This window comes from Schistocerca nitens, chromosome 4 (assembly GCF_023898315.1).
Source record: "Schistocerca nitens isolate TAMUIC-IGC-003100 chromosome 4, iqSchNite1.1, whole genome shotgun sequence".
NCBI classification, from domain to species: Eukaryota; Metazoa; Arthropoda; class Insecta; order Orthoptera; family Acrididae; genus Schistocerca; species Schistocerca nitens.
This window is the reverse complement of record NC_064617.1, coordinates 174,588,567-174,595,585: the sequence shown is the minus strand read 5'-3', so window position 1 is coordinate 174,595,585 and position 7,019 is coordinate 174,588,567. Positions and strand designations below refer to the sequence as shown.

The window sequence follows — 7,019 nt, the reverse complement described above, 5'->3', positions numbered from 1 at the left end:
TTACTCAGAATTTCGAACAACTTGCACCATTTCACATTGACGAAGGCTTTTTTCAGGTCGAAAAATCCTATGAACGTGATTTTTCTTTAGTCTCTACGTGCCTTTACCTTTTCTAAAGCCAAACTGATCGTCAACTAGCACATCCTCAATTTTCTTTTCCGTTCTTCTGTACATTATTCTTGTTAGCAACTTGGATGCAGGAGCTGTTAAGTTGGCTGTGTGATAATTCTCGCACTTGTCAGCTCTTGCAGTCTTCGGAATCGCGTGGACGATATTTTTCCAAAAGCCAGGTGGTGTATCACCAGACTCATACATTCTGCACACCAACATGAGTAGTCGTTCTGTTGCCACTTCGCCCATTGAATTTAGAAATTCTGAGGGAATGTTATCTATTCCTTCTACCATATTTGATCTGAAGTCCTCCAAAGTTATTTATTCTGATTCTGATACTGAATCCCGTATCTCTTCTAAATCGACTCCCGTTTCCTCTTATCACATCATACGAATCTTCCCCCCCCCCCTCCCCATAGAGGCTTTCAGTGTACTCTTTCCACCCATCCACTCTCTCGTCTACATTTAACAGCGGAATTCCCGTTGCACTCTTAATTTTACCACCCTTGCTTTTAATGTCACCGGAGGCTGTTTTCACTTTCCTGTATGGTGAATCTGTCCTTCCGACAATCATTTCTTCTTCGATTTCTTCACATTTTTCATGCATCCATTTCGTCTTAGCTTCCCTGCACTTCCTATTTATCTAATTCCTCGGCGATTTGTAATTCTGTATTCATGAATTTCCCGGAACATTTTTGTACTTCCTCCTTTCATCGATCGACTGAAGCCTTTCTTCTGTTACCCATGGTTTCTTCGCAGTTACCTTCTTTGTACCTATGTTTTTCTTTCCAACTTCTGTGATGGCCCTTTTTAGCGATGTCCATTCGTCTTCCACTGTACTGGCTACTGAGGTATTCCTTATTCCTCTATCTATAATCTTAGAGAACTTCAAGCGTATCTCGTCCTTCCTTAGTACTTCTGTTTCCCATTTCTTTGCGTCTTAAATTTCTGCCTACTCTTCATCACTACTATATTGTGATCTGAGTCTATATCTGCGCCTGGGTACGCCTTACAATCCAGTATCTGGTTTCGGAATCTCTGTCTGACCATGATGTAATCTAATTGAAATCTTCCCGTATCACCCGGCCTTTTCCAAGTATACCTCATCCTCTTGTGATTCTTGAACGGAGTATTCGCTATTACTAACTGAAACTTGTTACAGAACTCAATTAGTCTTTCTCCTTCTCATTCCTTGTCCCAAGCCCATATTCTCCTGTAATCTTTTCTTCTAGTCCTTCCCTTACAATTGCATTCCAGTCTCTTATGACTATTAGATTTTCGTCTCTCTTTGTGTAGTGTGCCGGCCATGATGGTCGAGCGGTTCTAGGTGCTTCAGTCCGGAACCGCGTGACTACTACGGTCGCAGGTTCGAATCCTGCCTCGGGCATGGGTGTGTGTGATGCCCTTAGGTTAGTTAGGTTTAAGTAGTTCTAAGTTCTAGGGGACTGATGACCTCAGATGTTATGTCCCATAGTGCTCAGAGCCATCTTTATGGTGTGTATTACCCTTTCAATATCCTCATACACTTTCTTTATCTCTTCATCTTCAGCTTGCGACGTCGGCGTATATATCTGAACTATCATTGTCGGTGGTGGTTTGCTTTAGATTCTGATAAGAATAACCCTATCACTGAACTGTTCACAGTAACACACTCTCTGCTCTACCTTCCTATTCATAACGAATCCTACTCCCGTTACACGATTTTCTGCTGCTGTTGATTTTACCGTATACGCATCCGACCGAAATCCTTGTCTTCTTTCCATTTCACTTCACTGACGCCAACTATATCTAGATTGAGCCTTTGCATTTCCCATTTCAGACTTTCTAGTTTCCCTACCACGTTCAAGCTTCTGACATTCCGCACCCCAATTCGTAGAAAGTTATCCTTTCGTTGATAATTCAGTCCTTTTCTCATGGTCATCTCCCCCTTGGCAGTCCCATAACGCAGATCCGATTGGGGAACAATTCCGGAATCTTTTGCCAATGAAGAGATCATCATGACCCTTTTCAAATAAAGGCCACATGTCCTGTGGATAAACTTTACCTGTCTTTAATGCAGTGGTTTCCATTGCCTTCTGCACCCTCATGCGGTTGATCACCGGTGATTCTTCCGCCTTGAGCAGCAGTTTCCCAACCCTAGAACAAGAGAGGGCCATGAGTCCGCTCCTCCGCCCTCTTTGACAAGGTCGTTGGAAGAAAGAAGGTGATTTCTTATACCGGAAGTCTTGGCCGCCAATGCTTATTATTAATCAAAATTTAAGCACCGGTGGGATTCGAACCCGGGACCGAGAACGTTTTGATTACTAATCAAAGGCACTGCCCCTACCACAAGTGCTGGCTTAACAGAATAGTACAAGTGTTCTAGGTAGCTACTGTACACTGATGAGACAAAACATTATGACCACTGCCCACGGCGACGTTTGGTGCTGGCTGGTGGCGATCGGGCACCCTGTGCGGTACCAAAAGTATGTAAACGGAGCAAGCACAGACAGGGGACCACCCTAGCGAAGATATGTCCTGCGGAAATCCATTAAGATAAACGGCTTTCACAAATGGCAGATTATTATGACGCAGAGCCTGTGAACGAGTATCTTGAAAACGAAGAAGCTGGTGAAACGTTCACGTGCTACTGTCGTGAGCATCTACGGGAACACATAGGACAGTGTAACTACCACTAGGCCTTAAATGGTTGGACATCCATGACTCTTCACAGAACATGGGTTCGGAGGCTTGTCTGCTCTGTAAAGCAGGATGGATGGTGATCTGTGGCATCTCTGCCGAAAGAGTACAGTTCTGCTCGGCTCTTCGGCTGAATCACGTCTTCTATACTAGGTCGATGGCCGTCAGCGCAAACGCCGTCGTCGAGGTGAACAGCGGCTCGAAATGAGCAGCGCGCCACGAACGCAGGCTGGTGGTAGTAGTATTATGCTATGGGAGACTTTCTCCTGTGCTTGCATGGGACCTGTGATAGTAATCGAGGGCATGGTGACAACTGCGAACCACCTCCATTTCTACATACTTGATACCTTCCCCGACGGCGATGTCATTTTTCAACAGTATAATTGTCCGTGTCTCTGAGCCAGAACCTGATACAGTGGTTTGAGGAGAATTATGTTCAACTCATATTGATGTCACACCTACCACATTCGCCCGATGTATGCCCTATGGAACCCATCTCGGTTGCTATCAGGCGCCGTCACCGCGTACGCTAGTCAGCAGCCCATTAGTTACGCGAATTTCGTGACCTGTGCGTAGACATATAACGTCACATACCTTCACAAACCTACCAACAAACTGTCATCCCTGATACTGAGGATCAGTGATGTATTTCGTTCAAAAGACGGCAAACAATCTATTGAGCAGGCGGTAATAACATTTTGACTCATAAGTGTACGGTTTTCTTGTGGCGGCATTACCGACGGTGCACATATATCCGGACTTTATTCGCACAGTTTCCTCAACGAATTCCAACAAACATTGCACATAAATTCACACTTTTATGAAACGTTTCCTCACCGACAGTCCCCACAAAATGATGAAAGGAAAGTTTATCGCTTAGTACGTTTTCGCTCTTCATGCAGTAAAACTTCAGCATTAGACATCGCGTGTTAATGTATTCCTCCTTCAGTACCGACTCTCTTCGCAACACAGTTTGTAGACAGTACCTACGTATACCATTCAATGAACCTGCAAAATTATACCATTGGGCAACATGTAGTTCAAGAGAGATAACGTCATAGGTATTTAGACGTGTTACAAATCTGCTTTTGCTTAAAATGGGGCGAAAATTACCCACACTATTGTCACACAGTGTTTCATAAAGAGAACGCTTAGCGACTTCCACAAACTTTAAGCGCAGTTTCAAACATTTTTAAAGATTTTTCTCGCTTACATGCTTAACGCCAAATATTTGACAAATTAACTCATTTGTAAAGTAAAACCGTAATCTAACGTCTGAAGCTGTTTTATGCATAGGAGCTTGATTCTGTAAAGATTCCAGGTCACTAATATGAATGTAAAAGTGTATGTGCTCTGTTGTACATTGACACATGTCACATGGAAGTACGGGTAATCCGACTCAAGTGGCCAACAAACCTTCCAGATCTGACATGGAAGAAAAGGAAATTATCAGAAGAATGGAAACATTCGTGGAAGGTAAATCAGTTTTGCCTAGGTATGTGCAGCTATACGCGTGACGGTTATGTAACAAAAAAGCATACACACGTCACACTAAGCGATGCTCTGTCATATAGACGTTCGGGCAAATTCAGAGAAAGATAATTATGCTATTTTGGCTCATATTCTTAAGTAATGTTACTTTACTATCCTATAATCCGAAATAGTTGACAAAAAATAAAAACACCTACAGCCGTCCATATGATTTTATTTTATTTTGTGGCTACTACTTTCGACGCTTCATTGTGTCATCTTCAGGCCTGTATGCACAAAACATTAACGATAGCATTATCAACTTATCGGTCAATTTACATAGGAACAGATTAAAATATAATGAGAACAAAGGCAAGACTCTGCAAATGAATTTACACCGAACATTTGACAGAAAGAACAGATACATCCATTGTAACATATCTAAAATGTACCTTCACGAATTTCCACTTAATACGTTATACAATTATACTATGTATTAAAACTTCTTTAAATACTATTCCCGATTTTTATTTGACAGACAACCTTGAAATCACTTACTTTAAGACAAAACAACTGTAAAAGGTGGTGGTGGTGATTAGTGTTTAACGTCCCGTCGACAACGAGGTCATTAGAGACGGAGCGCAAGCTCGGGTTAGGGAAGGATTGGGAAAGAAATCGGCCGTGCCCTTTCAAAGGAACCATCCCGGCATTTGCCTGAAACGATTTAGGGAAATCACGGAAAACCTAAACCAGGATGGCCGGAGACGGGATTGAACCGTCGTCCTCCCGAATGCGAGTCCAGTGTGCTAACCACTGCGCCACCTCGCTCGGCCTGTAAAAGGTGTAGAAGTAAAAAGAAGGAACATGACCTGAACTGAAGATGACACAATGAAGCGTCGAAACTGGTAGTGACAAAATAAAATAAAATCATAAGGAAATCATAAGGACGGCTGTAGGTGTTTTTATTTTTTGTCACGATAGTAAACGGCCGTCGTCCCAGAGACCTCCTGCTAAAAGGATATACATGCAAAAAAAAAAAAAAAACACATGTCCCGTAACACTCAAGGAGCCACTCACACCTCACACATTGTTTGCTGTGCTTTAGAGAACAAAGATCTTATTTTTGAAACTCGTTTCATGTCGCACAAAACTGGAAGACTCGACATTGTGAAGACAAACTATTTCGATAGGCTACTCAATTCTAGGCGAGCAGTCTAACAATTGTAGCAATCATAACAATGAGGGCAAAGCAGATTGTTTGTGCTGTACAAGAGAGGCGATGCGCGCGCTTCTGTGGCGGATCTGGAGGCCCCTTTAATATTTGGCGCGCACAGGTCGAACAGGATGAGGAGCACAAGACACTGGTAGAGTTAGTATATTCTCCCGGACACACAAAGTAAGATGATACGGGAAATGCGGGAGTAAACAACTAAATCTACGGATCACGGCTCTAAAAATTTGAGTAGTTAACTTAGGCGAAGATTACAAAAAAGACCGTCTGATTTTTAACTAATTTCACCTCTAGCGGAAGGGGGGTGTCTATAAGCCCTCCGCCCCCCCCCCCCTTTAATTCGGGCTGATGCGAGTGACATGTGGACTTCTGACTAGTCTATAGATCGGACACCTCTCCACACTTCCGCCTGAAAGACTTCTGAACACACTAATAATTCGTATTTGGCTCTGATCGTCAGGGTGGAGTAATTCTCATCAAACAGAATACCACGATTACCATCGTGACATAGATTAAGAAATGATTTTTCTAATTACGTAGCTAGATGTTACCGATAGTTGAAGTATTTTTGTGGGCATGTGCACAGAACTCAAACATAATGAGGTATCGCGAATGGAATGGCCTTTTCGTGCCAACCAGCTTGGGCTCGACAGCGATCACCTTGAACCCAACTCACACTTTTTGTGACTGTCATACTTAATGCCTTGGATCAATGGAAAGAGATGTAATATTTCTCAATCGAAGAAAAGCATTTGCCTCTGTATCACATCTATGTTTACTCAAAAATGGTTCAAATGGCTCTGAGCACTATGGGACTTAACATCTGAGGTCATCAGTCCCCTAGACCTTAGAACTACTTAAACCTAACTATCCTAAGGACATCACACACATCCATGGCCGAGGCAGGATTCGAACCTGCGACCGTATTGGTCGCACGGTTCCAGACTGAAGCGCCTACAGCCGCTTTGCCACAGGTAAGAATGTAACGGGCTATCTAGCGAGATTTGCGACTGTATTGAGGTTGTTTTTTGTAAGGAGAATGCAGCACGTTATCTTGGGGGAGAGTCATCGACAGATGTAGAAGTAACTTCGGTAGTTCGGGTGGACTATTGTTATTCATGTTGTATATTAATGACCTTGCGGACAATATTAATAGTGACCTCAGACTTTTCGCAGTTATCTATAATGAAGTAGTATTTGGAAGACAACAATGTGATGCGAAGATCTCCAACTTGCTTTTAATGTTCAGAAATGTAAAACTGTTCGCTTCACAAAACGAAAAAAAACTTAGTATCCGACGATTTTAATATCAGCGAGTCGCAGTTGGAATCGGCCAGCTCATATAATACCTGGGTGTAACACTTTGTAGGAATATGCTTAACGCAAGTGGCAGGCTTCGGTTTATTCGTAGAATAGCGAGGAAATGCAGTAAGTCTATAAAGGATATAGCTTACGCATCACTCGGGTGACCTATCTTAGCACATTGCTCAAGTGGGTGGGACCCGTACCAAATATGACTTACAGAGGA

At 42.8% G+C, this 7,019-nt stretch overlaps 1 non-coding gene across 1 annotated transcript; it reads right to left on the bottom strand.

Moving 5' to 3' along the window:
- Positions 1-5,015: 5,015 nt before the first annotated feature.
- Trnaa-cgc (transfer RNA alanine (anticodon CGC)) lies at positions 5,016-5,093 on the bottom strand. Its single transcript has one exon. It is a non-coding gene; the product is annotated as a tRNA-Ala (tRNA).
- Between the last annotated feature and the right edge of the window lie 1,926 nt (positions 5,094-7,019).